This window comes from Sebastes fasciatus, chromosome 4 (assembly GCF_043250625.1).
Source record: "Sebastes fasciatus isolate fSebFas1 chromosome 4, fSebFas1.pri, whole genome shotgun sequence".
NCBI lineage: Eukaryota > Metazoa > Chordata > Actinopteri > Perciformes > Sebastidae > Sebastes > Sebastes fasciatus.
The window spans coordinates 26,968,831-26,985,353 of NC_133798.1; the positions used below are offsets into that span (position 1 = coordinate 26,968,831).

The following is a 16,523-nucleotide window of genomic DNA, read 5'->3' on the forward strand; positions in this document are numbered from 1 at the left end:
TAGTGGTTTGATACCTGGTTCCTACTGTCTGCATGTCGAAGTGTCCTTGAGCAAGACACTGAACCCCAAGTTTCTCCCCGGGCGCTTTACAGCAGCCCACTGTTCCTAACAATGGGTTAAATACAAAGGTCAAATTTCACGTATATAGCTGTATGTGTATGAAGAATCTGAAAAAAGTTTTTTTCTTATGTATAGTAAGACATCGGTGAGTAAAATATATAAAGATTTCTTTTTATTAGCAAAAGGCTTATTTTACAATTCAATTCCAACATGTACCAATCATTTCTTTTTAGTTTTTAAAACAAATATTGAAACCAGAAAAATAAAATAAAATAACATAAGAAATTAATAATTATAGAAAAGTAAAATGTGGTAATGATATATTATTGTTAATGAACCTATCCTTGTATCAAATATACTTTAACTACATAATAATAATTATAATAATGAGTAGATGAAAATATAAATATATAAGATACATTCAAAGTATTGATTGAAATAATGAAGAAAAAATACTTAAATTTGTTTTAAATAATAACAAAAAAATAATAATACATATTGAATAAAATTTATATAAATAATAAACACACATATCTAGTGCACATAGACGTTTATAAATCTGAATGTTTCAGTAGCAATCATGGTTTGAAGAAGTAATAATGGTAGAAAACAGAACTGCCTAAAATCTCCCCCACCCACCCATCTCCCACCCAGCGGTGAGTAAAATAATACTTGATAAAGGTACCTCGCTGGACGAGACTCCATGATGGCAAAAAGCTCCAGACACTGAAACAAGAAGTGAAGTGAACAAAAAACAGAGTTCTAGTATTGTAAAAACAACACTGTTATATAATGGTATAGGTCAGTATATCAAACTGTGTTGATTTACCCACATGGGAAAATCTCGCTCTGCTGAATGTATAAGCAAGGGAAGCGTGCCTGCTGGTAACCATGGCGACCCCACAGCATTTCTGAGAGCGACACAGAAGAGAGCTTTTGTCAGACGATTTCAAGTACTCACACTCACGAACAATACGACTACCGGCAAAACATGAAATCGATCATTGTAGTGATCGCCATGTGGAACTAAGCTGATCACTGGCAGTAGAAATAAACAAGCTCTCAACCCTTCTAGTAGCCTTCGACTGCACACATTCACACACATACACCCAACACACACACACACACACACACACAGGCGCATGCTGGCTACCCTCTCTGGGACTTCTCTCAGCAGTGTTTGAGTTGTTGGGATGGTGACAAATGCATGGGAAAAGAGCAGTGGAGAGAAATGAGATTTTTGTGGGAGATGTTTAATCTCTTTCACTCATGGTGCCAGATGACACCGCACAAAGACAGACAAACACATTACACACACACACACACACACACAGACACAGACATGGGTGTGAACAGTGGGCAATCTCTCCAAATGGGACAAAACATGCAGTGATTGAACACAGAATGATTTATTACCCATCCTCCATTGCTTGGTGACTTCAAAAAATGTGACGGTATCGAGTCACGTTGTACCAGCTCCAGTTTGAGTGGCGTTTCCTAAGCCTCTCCAGAACATACAAACAAAGCAACCCTTCAGCAATGTCGACCAAGACATACACAGACAAGGACACACATGCAAACACTGAGACACACATGCAAACACAGAGACACACGCACACACACACACACACAGACAAATCCCGGGTGATAAGGAGAGTGAGGGACTGGCCAAGGAATGTCTTTGCTTGACATTTGTAGAGGATTAACAGAGAGAGAGCGAGAGAGAGATCAAGCAGGAATGAGACAAGCAGGATGGATAATAGAGAAGATCGATGGGTCCCGTTTGTGCGTCAATGCCTTCTAAACGCGTTGTCGACAAATGAGTTTCTCATCTGCCTAAAAACTGCTCCTATTAGAGGTGTTATAGGAACTGTAGGAAAATGGCTGTGCTGCAATTTTGAGTTACTTGTACTCAGTGGTGGAATGTAACTAATAACTGTACTCAAATACTGCACTTAAGTACAATTTTGATATACTTGTACTTTGAGTATTTCCATTTTATGCTACTTTATACTTCTACTCCACATCTCAGATGGAAATATTGCACAATTATCTGACAGCTTTACTTTTTACATAAAAAAGACATGATTTGATGCAGTACTTTACTACTAATCGACTCAGTAGAACACAAAGTATCTATAACTGGCTCCAGATTGATGAATTACAACATTAATATGCTCTGGCATGTATTCATTAGTGATGAAAAGTGAATAATATAGTATTTTATAATGATATAACACTGTGAAAGGAGCCATACTGCATAATGAGTGCTTTTACTTTTGATACTTAAAGTACTTTTTGCTGATAATACTTCTGTACTTTTACTTAAGCAACATTTTGAACCCAGGACTTTTACTTGTAATGAGCATTTTTAGACTGTGGCATTTGTACTTTTACTTAAGTAAAGGATCTGAGTACTTCTTCCACCACTGCTTGCACTTAACTTGAGTATTTAAATGTTATGCTACTTTTAATCAACTACATTTATTTGACAGATACAGTTATTCGTAATCACTCAGATTAAATCCAAAACATACAGTATGATAAAAAATATAAATATAAAGCCCAATTTAAAGATTAAACTACCCAACCCACATGAATAGAAATAGCTCCACTGTGTACAGCTGCATTATTACTGCTAACATGTTAATGCATCATTGGTAATATAATATATTGCTACTGGATAAGGGTTCTAAAATACAGAGTTAATAGTAAGGATCAAATGGACATAATCATTACATTTTGCTGATACCACCTCAATACTTTTATTTTAGAAACATTTTGAATTCAAAGAGTATTTCAGTGGTATTGCTACTTTTGCTTAAAATATATTAATACTTCTTCCACCACTATGGCAGCTGAGCATCTGGTAAAGGAACAGAATAAATATAATAATAATACTATTAGGGCTGTCGATCGATTAAAATATTTAATCGCAATTAATCGCACGATTGTCCATAGTTAATCGCGATTAATCGCAAATTAATCACACATTTATTATCTGTTAAAATGTACCTTAAAGGGAGATTTCTCAAGGTACCCATAGAACCCATTTTCATTCATATATCTTGAGGTCAAAGGTCAAGGGACCCCCTTTGAAAATGGCCCTGCCAGTTTTTCCTTGCCAAATTTAGCACAAATTTAGAGCGTTCTTTTAACCTCCTTTGCGATGAGCTAGTATGACATGGTTGGTACCAATGGATTCCTTATGTTTTATAGTTTCACGTGTTAAGAAGAAGAAGAAGAAGAAGAAGAAGAAGAAGTATAAGAAGAAGAAGAAGAAGAAGAAGAAGAAGAAGAAGAAGAAGAAGAAGAAGAAGAAGAAGAAGAAGAAGAAGAAGTGGTTGAGATACATACCACAGATCTTTGTTGCATAACAACCATAGATGTAGACAAAAAATGTAAAGTTAAAAGTTTAGAGATATCCTGGTATAAAAAAAAGACTTAGCGATACCTCCATGGTGAAGGCAACACACAGCCAAGTGACTAATGTACCATATTGTCTGCACCGGCCTGCCACCAACTTGCTGAGTCTTTATGTAGAGTAAGGACAAGGATAAAGAGAGACAGAGGAATAGTATGAGGACGATTCTGGGTAGCTGTAGCAGCTTTGGTGATCTTGTTCTGCCAAGTGTCCATCTTTTGTTGCATCTTTGGGGAGATGGATATCAAGCTCTGAAAAATCCCAGCAGGTCCTGTTACACAGACAGATACTGTATTCTGACGCCTCCCCTGTGTAAACTTGTTTGTGCTGGTGGGCTGACATGACTGCATAGTGCTATGTGCTCCTATAGGTGTCATGCATTTGAATTGCCATGTGCATTCAAGCATGGGTTTGTGTTTAAAAAAAAATGTGTGTGTGTGTGCTTGTGTGTGTTCATTTATCCCCCTTGATTGTCTATGGTAGAACCCCTATCTGAATCTTCATGCTGGTGAATAAGCTTATTAAAGTCAGCGGTCCCAGCAGTCCGACGCATCAAAGACTACCAATTACAATCCACATTACAAAGAGCGTACTGATGTAAATGGATGTGTAGTTCTGCTTCATATCCTTTCAGCCAGGGGTTGTCAGACTGTGGAACCGTGGTGATGATGAGCCTAACAGGGCTTTGATTAACCTGACTGGGCTTCAATAATGAAAGAGACAATGTGGTAGCACAAACCTGTGTTACATCAAGTTAGATAATATAAACATGAATTATGTCAATATTCAGTATTGATAGTTGTGCACTCGTGCCAAACCGGTATTTATATAGTAAGTAAACATCCAAAATATTGCTATGAAAGACAGAGAGAGATACAATACCTCAAGGTCTACTCTCTTTCTCTCCATCTCTCTCTCTCTCGCCTCTTACTTGCTGCAGAGCTTTCACCATGTCGCTATGGTAACTTAGGTTTCCTGCCAAAATCACTTCCAATGCACCAGATTTGACATTCCTCCTTTCTCCATTTCCTCCTTTTCCCTCTCCTGTCCGTCAGTCTGTCGTCCCTTCCTGCTCTCACCTCTCGGTGACTCGCCTGGTTGTCAAGGAGCACCAAGCGGATCAGTAATCCACCGTAAACTCCAGCTGACATCAGTTGAGGCTCAGATAGCCCTCAGTGCTCATCTTCCTCAACCCTCAACCTTTCTCACAAAGTGTCTTGGTTGTTTGTTTGACTCTTTGTTGTGGCATGGGGACTTTTCTTTCTTCCAAATAAGTATACGGTTTCCTGGCAAAATACATATTCAAAAATCCCTTCAATGGATATATCTTTGGAAGCTTTGACATACAGAAGTCAACAAACTGTCTTTCTCTCATCTCACACACAATACACACAGAGTGCATGTGTGTGAGTTTAATTACCTGTGTTAATAGGTGTAATTGTGTCAGATGTTTGGGGATTAGAGCTCCAGTCAACGTGTGATTATTGAGGCGTTTCTCTTTGCTGGTTTTCCAGGGTGAAGGACTCTCGAGGGTCTCCACTCCAACTGGGAAATCAAACTCCTGGTGCCTAGCCTCCCTTGAAACCAAGCGACCTTAATGTCACTGACTGTGTTGGGCAAAGTACAATGATTTCTATTTACTCAATTCAGTTTGGTGGAACTCAATAAAAAATAACACAATATTGGAAACTGGCTTGTTTCGATTGTGTTTGGCTGCACAGTCAGAGCGTTGCTGTGTCTGGGTGTCTTTTTGGCTCCAACCGTAATGAGTATGCATTGTATATCTTTGCAGCTGCTGTTCTTAATCTGTATAGTAGAGAGAAATTGTTTTAGCATTACTAGATTGAGGTAGAAAAACTAGCCAGAGTAAACACAATGCAGTTGAAATTGCTCTCTTTTTTTGTTCTCTTCGGCTGTATCTCTGTCTTTGTCTTCCCATTGTCTATCAATTTTGTTGCTGATACACTCGGAAGTTTGTACTGGGAATTTGTTTTGCAAATGACAATGACATTTACTGTGGGGAAAAAAAGCCTTTGGAGTACGTCAAGGCCGTACATTTTCTAACTTTCTGATTCAGCGAGGAAGAACTTGATGTTCTGTGCGGGAAATGCATTCATAACCTTGATCAAACCTGCTATTATTACATTATTTTCTTGACTGCAGACAGAAGAAAATGGTAATGTGGAAGAAATAAAAGGAACTAAATAGAGATGGAATGATAATGACTTTCACCGGCACAGATTTAGCGAGTCGTGGGGTTGGACATTTGTGTTGGAATTTTTTATTTTAGAAATTTACATATTTCCATGGGATTAAAATCACCAAAGATCTCTGCAACTCTCCCATTACCAAGTATAATTAGTCCTAGTATGTAAGACTTTAGAATGTATTTAACAGCCTGTAAGTTTTCAGTGGAGGTTATGGCTTGACCTTATACTGTACAGCGCTGTCACTTAGCAACAAATGCTCTGCGGGACATTCAGAGGACAGAAACAGACTGAGGGACGCACTTAATAAAAGACACAGCGAGCACTGACCTATACACGCAGCAAAACTTTCCCAGGAGCATCTGTTCTGAAATCAAAACACATACTGAGGTCAACAGGAAGACGGACTCACTGATCGCACACACACTCACACATGCACACATATGCAAGAGGATCCTACATTCACAGCCCTAATCCTTACAGCAGACATCATAATTGCATGTGTCGTCGACACCCGTCCAGACACCCTGGCCTGAATTCTGATTGGTAACCTTTACCCCATGGGAAACCATTTTGCTAATGGGGTCTGGAAAAACCACCCTTACATGCAATCGCTTTTCTTGGTTTTCTATTGTAGTGGGGGGGGGGGGGGCACTGTGACTCCACAAGGACGAGCCCTATCTCTCTCTTTCCCTCTGTCTTACTGCTCTCTTCTTTTCTCTCCCTCACACACACACACACACACAAAGAATTCCACCAAAGTGTTGTGCCGAGCACTAATTACTCCTCCTATCGGCCTTCCTCTCAGCGTCGACTCTGGCCTCATAGCTATTGGCTGATAGTTTGATGGTGTTGAGCCACTGAGAGTTACAGGAGAAGAGAAGGCAGAGATCTGCTGCCTCTAAAGGGATTGTGTCTGGACCTCTGCCAGTCTGTCCAGTGGCCACTTCTGGCAAAGCAGAGACAGACAATGAGGGCACAACTTGGGCCCAGATCTGATAAAGAGAAATACATCTGAGGGATGTGACACAGACGGATTAATCAGGATGGTAGGACTGTGGTAGCCATGTCCAAATATGGATGTCAGGATCTAAAGCTAAGCATTTGGCATGCATGAATCAGCGTGTTGTGAGTCTCTAGATGTGAAAACGTTTGTAAAATTAAATTTATCCAGGACCAATACAAAGGCAAATGTACGCTGGCAGACTACGAAATTAATTAAAGGAACAGTGTGTAATATTTTGGGGGATCTATTAGCAGAAACGGAAGATAATATTCATAACTATGTTTTTCATTTGCGTATAATCATCTGAAACTAAGAATCGTTGCGTTTTCGTTAGCTTAGAATGAGCCCTTCATATTTACATAGGGACCGTTTCCATGGATGTATAAAGAGAACTGGATACAGTGTTGGAGGCGGGATCCCGTTAATTCCTATGGAAGTTGCCCAGTGGCGCATGAAGCCAAAATGGCTCGACTGTCGAGTGATAAAATACTCGGATCATCCGTCGATCTTCCGCATCCATTGGGCCCATAGAACTGGCGCAGTAGCGTTTCCTTCAACTCCGCCTCCCAGCCCTCACTCCAGCCTCGGTCTGGGTCTCATTCATATGACTGGAGTAAGGGAAATAACTTTGGATTCGGCTATTAGTGCATTTTACAACTTTTAGGACATATTGATTTAAATAAGGGCTATTGAAGTGTTCGTACTGGGAAGTTGATTTACCTCAAAAAAAATTATTCGCTGAGTTAAAGACGTCTCTTTCTCTTTCAGTGTAAGTCTTTTCTGAAAAAGCCTTTTTGGGCCCAATGGCATCACGTAACGGACACGGAAGTTGTAGTACCGTCGTTTGGCCACTGCGGAAATTTGCCTCACGCCTGGCGCTCTTCCTGCGGGCTTGTGCGGGTCCTCTCCACGGAGTCCGCCATGTTGCTCCACCATTTTTTCTACAGTAGCCCAGAACAGACAAACCAAACACTGGCTCTACAGAGAACCCTTCACGTTTTTACATTACTTGAAAGCCACCGTAGTTCTCTGACACGCTTGAGAAACTACGGCAACGTGAGCCACAGAGTGCAAAACTGTGGTACCGCCAGCCGCCGTCTTACTTCCATTGCTTTTGAAGTATGTTATTATGGTAAGGATGGCCTCTGAGCGAGGTGAACGGCGTTACCACGGTTTTGCACTCAGTGGCTCACGTTATCGCAGTCTTGGAAAGGGCGGAGGGGTACTCAGTTGGTTGCAATCTGCAATCACACCACTAGATGCCGCCAAATCCTACACACTGTACCTGTAAGGGAAACCCATATTTGGGCAGGGCCAAAGAACCGTAATAGTGCCAGATTTATGAGGTTTTATTGAAGTTCCTACTGTATGAAGCAGGACTAAGCTTCACTGAGTCATACATGCACACAGGAACACACACACACACACACACACATACACTGACACACACATGCTGTATTTATTTCTGGATTGTTTTGCAGACTTCCTCTTGGAAAAAATATAAATCTGACTGGAAGGCCAGAAGAGCAGTAATGAGTTTCTCTGTTTTCTTTGTTTTTGGCCAACAGCTGAATCGTGATAAGAGTGAGTGTGCTACCGAGGCACAGAGCGGGGAGAAGGAACTGCTCCACACATGAGACCCATTTTTCAAATTGTATGCAGAGGGCAAGACTTCAAAGACAAACCCTTAGAACTCACTTTCAACATTGTTAATTAGGCTAGGCCAAGTTATATGAAAACAAAGCACAATAATTCAATCAGAAATTTAATATGTTTCAGAAAGAGACTGCAATCATCAAATCAACGTTATTATAGTCATTTTCCCCCATTTGTAATGGCTAAGCATTGTTGATATTGCCGATAATGGAAGTGTAACAGCCGCATTGTTTTATATGCTCCCCTGTGGTTCTCTGTAATTGCATTTAGTCCATTGAGTGTGTGTTTGCGTGCATATCTGTCTGTCTGTCTGTCTGTTTCTACCTGGCTATCTATCCTCTCCATCAACAGATCTGATTCTGCCAGTTTACTAATGTCTGTGTTGCAGCCTGGCACACAAACACACTCTATCCTATTTCTGTGGGAAAAATCCCAGGGAGCAGAAGCAGAGAGACGTTGCTCCACATCTCTGCAGCATGTAAATTGCAGCTCCTCAATCAATGTCCAGCTGTGCCTTATTCCACCTCTGAGCCCAGCCCACATAGAGGCCAGTGAGTTCTTTTTGCATGTAAACAGCAGGTTATAGCTGTGACCGAGTCCTCCATCAGCTTCACGATAGCTCAGGCTGCCATTCCAGCTCTCACTGATTATAATGGAGCTACTTAATTGACTTAACCACTGCTGAGAGCTAGGGGCTGCTAATAAGAGCGCAACGGATGGATGAAAAAGTTAACCATCTAAAAACAAAGAGTAGTTACATACTGTGGACTTGGTTGTGTGAGCATAGGTGAAGGGCTTTGTGTAAAGCCCTGTCGGAAATCCTATAATGCAAGCCTGCAGTGACACAATCCTCAGTCGCTGTAGACCACAGGGCAGTAGGTCACTAAGTCAAAGCTGACACAAGCAGAGTACCATCACTGTAAAATGTAATCACAAAGATCTCTCCCACCTGCAGGTCTGTACGTGATAATAATGCAGCATTAGAGCACAATCTGTCGCGGAGAGATTAATCCCATTCATCCAGGTGGTTCAGCATCAAGTCAAAATGAAATTATCCACTACATTGAAGCCGCAGAGTTGAAGATGTCTTGCCGCTAATCCAAGAGCCCTCTTTAGTTCTGAACTGAAGAAGCCTGAGCGAGTGGATAATTTCATTTGGACTTGACAAAGTGGTCAGGGACAAACAGCCACTCCTCACCTGCCTTCTGCTATGAGTGGGGGAGCAGGCCAAACAACCGCTCACAGCATGCCAGTTGTCTCAGTATTAACCAAGGACCTTGAGAAGGACTCAGACACATAAAGCAAACATGAGTGAATAGAAAAGGAGTGAACTACACAAATCTGCTGCACAAATATTCCACTGAAGCTGAAACACGAGGTGTGTGAAATGTTGTTGCATACTGCAGAAGGGTGGTAGAGCACACGCTTGCCTATTTGCATAACCCAAGGTACAATAATGTGTTGTGCTGGTGTCACGGCAGGGAGTGCAAGCATTTTACTTCACCCTCTTAAGCCCATAGAGCCCATTAGAGGGTGAAACCTGATTGAAATAAAGCCAAGGTTGTGCATTTTCACTTTAGCTCTACTAGCACAGGTGGAACCCTGTTGCTTGCCTGTTCCTCGAATCACCATGGACACCAGGTTAGGGTTTGGCAGCTATAAAGCCTGCAACAGTCCAGAAGGGGTTGGGTGGGTCCGTCTTGACTGGCTCCACAGCGGTCAGTGGGTAGATCTTCAACATTTCACACACTTAGAGGGCTACACTGCATGTATATAGTCAACAGTCTCATCTCAGCTCGTCATATACTGACGGTTTGTCAGACCCCTCGGTGTCACTATTTTCAGTCACAGTAAACACGTGCTTAATAATGTGAAGTTAAAAAAAAACCCACATACTTAAAATCTGGTTTAGGAAAACCAACATGGTTTTGCTTAAAGGGACTATTTGTAAGATTCAGAAATGCTGCTTAACAGCGACACCTGTGGCCTTGAAATCAACGAAAGTCGGCGTCGAGCTCGCGCTTGCTCGCTCTACATAGACATGAACGAGCATCGCTCAAAACAGTGAGGCGACAGACGTCAGCTAAAACCACAATATCACTCTATATTTCAGCTGCTTGGCAGTAATGTTAGCTGACCAGACGGAGGTCTCTCCATGAATCACTGCTGATTCTAGTGTTGGCTTTTCCTGCTCAGCGCAGGCTTCAGCAGCGGGGCTCCTCAACGAGTTACGTTATCGCCTCCCGACCGCAGCCAGCAGCCGAAGACACCGGCACCCGGTCGGTAACGAGACGATAACGTAACTCGTTGAGGAGCCCCGTCACTTCACAAGACACGGGAAACCTCTGTTGGTCTGGAGGAGCTGCAGCATTTATTTCTGCACAAACGTCCACTCTACATTCACTAGATATTCTCAGAGCTAAACTAACTCTTCTGCAGTGTGTAGTGAGCGCGCGTTCACGTCTAGAGGTGGAGCGAGACAGCGAGGACGTGCGCTGTCTGAGTGAAGGAGAGCAGGCAGCGGAGACGAGGCTCCGGCCACACGCGAGCGCGCATATGCGAACGCACATGTGTGCCGACCCGCTACATTTATACGCTTAAAAAGTTACAAACAGTCCCTTTAAAACTACATTTGTACAGTGAAAATTACGCTGAACATTGTGAACAGGGGACATGAATGAACAGCTGATTGTAACATCATAGGTCACCACTCCTGGCACACTTTGTCAATATTGATGCGGATGGGTTTACATTGCAGTTAATAGAAAGCTTGGTGCGTCTCATACTAAATGCTAAAGGGTGCCTTGTGCATCCATATCTAAAGTTGACGGCCGTGACAAAGATTTGACGCCACTGGGAATGAGAACCGGCTGATATAGTCAAGTTAAGTAAATCTTATTTATAGCCCCAAATCACAAATTTGCCTCAGAGGATTTAAAGCTTCAGTAGGCAGAATGGTTTTGGCATCATTGGGCAAAACAAATCCCATAATAACCTTCCAGCATATTATAATTAAAGTGTTCTGAGAGAACTAGACTTCTGCACCTCCTCATGGCTCTGTTTTCAGGCTTTAAAAAATCTAGCCTGTAACGGAAGACTTTAACCAATGGTTGGACACATGGTCATTTCAGAAAGAGAGCGTTTCTATTGGCTGTGCTCCAGCTGGTGGACGCTGGACGGTGCTTGGTATTTCCTCAATTGATCTCAACATGGCTGCAGGGATAGAATATTGATTCATATTTGATCAGCGCTGCCTATTTTGACCGTTTGATCGGAGTTCACGAGTGACTGACAGCTGCTCAGAGATGGCAGATGGACGGCAGACTCCAGCTCAGCTCTGATTGGTTGTTTTCCTCCGGTCTGTGAAATCTTGCAGATGCCATTAGGAGCACCGGAGGACACAGAGGGACATGATTTTTTTCAGATTACCTGCCTCATGCACTACTGTCAGGATATAGTAACCGTTTTATAAAAACAACTTTTGTTGAATCACATATACTCCATTTCTATGAGCTAACTATGTGTTTCAAGGCATAACCTTTCTTCTCTCAGGTTTTGTTAAACCTTAAGGGAGATAACATGTTCTTTTGTTTTTATACTACAACCCTACCCTTGTCACACATGCACACTCCACCACACGAAAACATGGTCCATACAAGGCTGCTATGATTGAGAACACTGCCTTCAATTACAGTTTGAGTGTTTGCCATGACAACAGCCTTGAGTTACCCAATAACAGACGTCTAATGCACATTGCTGTGTGGTGATCGGAGTAAAATGTAATGCCGGGGTTGTCGCATTACAATTACATTACAAAATAATCGATGGCTTTATTAAACCTCTTGTTGTATTGATCTACATGCACAGTTATTTGATGTAATCAAAGTTCTCATCTACGCAGCATTTATGTGAAGTATTGAATGAGTAGCTCTGCCAAATTAAGTCAACAGTAACACTGCTATGACACATCCAGACCTTGTCCGCGGTGGCCAGAGAAGGTTGCATTAACATAAAAATGTAAGAAAGATGGAGGCAGAGAGGGGAAAAGACACATGAAGGAAATTAGATGTTGAATGAATCCTTTTAAGTCACATAAAGTAAGACATAAAGTAAGAGAACGAGGTGGAGAGACGAAATGACTGAAAGTGAGAGAGACGGCGACGCCGGCGGCAAAGTCAACACTGTCATTACGGTGACGATTAGATCAGCAGGATGGGTGAACCGTGGAGCAGAGACACTAAACACCTCAGAACTCAGCTGAGAGGCTCTGACATGACCTTCATGAGGTAACCGCTAATGCTGCTGGGACTCAGCACTCACATGACCCTGCAAAGCTAACACATAAACAACATCATGATCAGCAATACAGGCGGGAATAAGAGGGTACCATATCATAATGATGCATTCCCTTATGATAGGTAACAGTGGCATCTGTATACTGGTGATTCTGCAATATGTGATATAATGCAAAATAAATATAGAGAAGATAAATTACCTCAGGTTTGGCCTCAATTTGTTCACAGCATTATGAAGTGTTCTCACTTTCGGTGAACTGCACAAAACATAGTTATGAATATTATATTCAATTTCTGCTAATGGATCCCCCGAAATGTTACACACTGTTCCTTTAAGTGAAAGATCTGAATACTTCTTCCACTGCTGATCATGATATCGGTGACCATATCACGATGTGCTGCTGTTTCAATAATTCTTCCCCCCTCACCTTTAATCTGCATGATAAATTATTTAAACGACTAAATCAAAGCACTGAACTCTAAACTCTGTGAGCTTCTGTGTGGTGTCACAAGATCGTATCACGCCTGTAGAGAGGAAAATTAACACAATCAGATAGAACCAAGAGGCTAAATGTCAACTGGAGTCTATGCAAATACAACACAATCTGTTTTTTGAGGTCTTCCAGGTCTTCTATGTGCTGACCCAGTTCTATGAAATGAAATACAAATGTTATTGAAAGAGAGTCAGCTCCATCACAGCTCTCTCAAACAAAACAATATGCTTCAATCAAAGTTCACTTACAGTTCGCTTTCAGATGTGACACCAAGGCGCCCGACTACCTGAACAACTCTGGATGCTCTGTATCCAACGATACCTCAGCTGATGTTTAACCTCCCACAGTGACTGCCCAGAAGTTCATTGACCTCAGTCTCGGTGTGTTTTTGCAGTTCCCCACCCCACGTTTGTGAAATGCTAACAGCAGGGAAGGGAGTGATGCGTGTGAGAGAGTGAGCGGGGATCTGAAAGTGACAGATGAGTCTGACTCTCGCCCCAAAGTGCTCGTCTCATCCTTGATAGGGGGTTAGAGACAAACAGTCAATCATCCTTTGTGGTGTCTCCCCTCATAGGCATCTCTGAGCTTCCAAATTCACTTCAAGCTTCATGTCTAGAGAGAGAAACACCATATCAGGCGGAGGGAGAAATTCTTCTTTGTGAAGTCTAAATGCTTATTGTTGAGCTGAAAAAATAGATGGAAAAACCTGTGAAGATATTAGATAACGCCTGTATTTTTTTTATGAGACTGAACTCTTCTCTAGAGAGGAAGGGAGGGTGTAATATTGCTCCACAATCCAATAGTTATTTTTCGTTTTTTGATTATGTAACTGCTTTGCAACTGAGAATAATAATGTTGTGTAAACCACACAAAGTCACAACGACGCAGATAGACGTAAAAAAAACACAAGTCAGATGCACCTTTGAATAACAGCTTTAAAACTGGCAAAAGCTGTGTTAATAATCTCTCTGTTACACACTGTAACCTCTGATGACTGAGGCTCCAGTGTGTGTATGAGTGAATGCACCGTTATGGATGTGTGTGAGTGTGTGTTACTGTGTGTGTGGCTGCACATGTTTAACTGGTGTGTGTATCACACACTGGGGCATGATAATTCCCTTAATCACGGAAGGATTCTCAGAGGAAGAGACTGTAATATAGTCAATTACTCTGCCCTACACCATTAACAATGACAGATATTAGTTTGGGAGGTTGCAAAAGTTACAAAGACATCCTCCTCAGTTGAAATGTAGGATACAGAACATGCTGCGGTGCGTCCTTCCTTATTCATTTCACTTTAAAAGGAATAGTTTTATATTTTGTGAAATATGCTTGTTCTGCTTTCTTGCAGAGAGTTAGATGACGATATCGATACGACTCTTGTGTCTAAAGATGAAGTTACAGCCAGGATGCAATGTTTATTATCCTACTATGGCGAAGGCATGACCCGCCCTACTCTGCCTCTGATTGGCTCACCCTGATATTGTTACCCTAAACAATCCAAGGCCTATGGAAATGAGGCTGGGTCAAGAGGGGACATGGGTCTTGGGGTATGAGGTATAACACATGCGCAGTGTAACAGAAGCTGCGGTCGTGCGTTGCGATTGGCTCAATTTCGGCGATTGCTGACCAGAATTTACTGTGAATGTGTTGTACCCTCAAAGATTTGCAAGTTGATGACCCGTGACCCGGCCTCCTTTCCATAGGCCTTGAAACAATCTCACTCATCATGCCTAAAACCAACCAATTCAACCAATGAAGGCAACGAGTACTAGCCAGTCAGAGACAGAGTAGGGCCGGTCATGATTTCGCAATTGAGCTCAATGGTGACCGCCCACTTTTTGAACGGCTCCGGGGACAGAAGTGAATTTCCTGTTCATTTACTCCATTGACGTTTCAGAAAATCCTCATATAAAGAGTTTTCATCATGGAACCAAGCCAATCAGCTATGGCTGAATCGTGATCAACTTTTGATTCGGTGACGAAACAACACTGTGTACATAATTATTTTAAGAGCGAAGGAACTACTCATCCTATAAACCATTGCGAATGGCGCCTCGCCGCCTCTGGAAACTGACAAAAAACATTTACTAACCGGTGTTGATACAAAATGAAGACAGATTCAGCAACTGCATGGCTTATTTCTCACCTCAAATGTTTTCAGAAACACATTTCGGTGAAATATTTCTGTTATAAAAGAGAAAATTTCCAAATGAGCAGCCGTGTTAGCCCAGTTTGAAATCTGGGATCAGACCACGGAGCAGCATGTATGAGCATGTACTAACCATTCGCGGGTGTGGTACACATTTCGATGGTAACAGCGAGCTCCATCAATCAGAGACATCGCTGTTACACTTGTAGTACTTCTCCATGACATTGTGAATAAAACACAAGGTTGATATCATACAGACTTGTGGCTTCTACAGGCGCATATACCAACGTTTTACAATCTCATAGCTCGTGGTTAGTCTACCTTGGATGGTGGCGACATTATTATGGCTAACAATCAAATTCTCAATACAGAATATAAATGGGATTTAACCCCTAACATCACTGTTGAGCTCAATAGTAGAATTTGTAATTTATCAGCCAGGATAGTTTAGGGTAAAGACTGGTAACAAGTTTCCAGGAATCCAGTAGAGAAAGGAAGTCCCTGCTCTGGGCCAAGAACTAGTCTGGCACCCTGTAGCATCACAATCATCATCACCTTATTTTTACACTGACATTAAACAAATGAGATATAATGTATTATTTAGTGAGCTTTAGAATTTCTGGATGTTCTGATGTTTTTAGATGGAGCCAGGTTGACACGAGATGTTTTGCCAGATGTTTAAGGGGAAACACTCACACTGAGGATGACGCTGTAAAAACAAAATCAAATAGCCATCATAGTTAATTGCACATACGTTTTTTAATTGCAAGACATTTTCTGAGTGTAGTTGCCTCCAAACATTGTGAATAACATCTTGTTGCTCTGCTGTGAGATTTAACAAGCTGTCTGCAGCCTCGCTGGTGACCAGAGAGATAGCGAGTCATTAGTGTTTCGTTCTCTATATCTCCTCAGTGATTCAGGGAGAATGTCATTAGCATCTCTCCCTGTCTGACAGGGAGTCAAAAGAGCATCTGCCTCTGTTCTGCTGGTATCACATCCTCTATCACTCATCCCTCGAGGCCGTCGTGCCATTGGTTGACCTGACTGCCATTTGTTGGGCCAATCACAAACGCAGAGGTCCTCTGTTTTATTTCAGTGGTGGAGCATGTGGGTCAAAGAGAGCCCTTTGTCGGTAGGAGGCTGTAACACTTGCAATATTTGCAGGGCACACAGATGTAAGATCACCTTCAAGACTACATTACCAGCAGCCTGGGAGTCTTTTGCTGAGA

The 16,523-nt window shown here is 41.9% G+C and overlaps 1 protein-coding gene across 3 annotated transcripts in view; it reads right to left on the minus strand.

Annotated features, from left to right (window-relative positions):
- shank3a (SH3 and multiple ankyrin repeat domains 3a) overlaps positions 1-16,523 on the minus strand; it is a 241,574-nt gene that overhangs the window by 221,430 nt on the left and 3,621 nt on the right. For 2 of the 3 annotated variants that reach the window (XM_074633236.1, XM_074633235.1), the window contains exon 1: positions 13,391-13,481. The exons of the other annotated variant lie outside the window; for it this stretch is intronic. The gene's annotated coding sequence lies outside the window, so the exon portion shown is untranslated. Of the gene's footprint in view, positions 1-13,390; positions 13,482-16,523 lie in introns of those variants that run through there. 3 annotated transcript variants of the gene reach the window in all.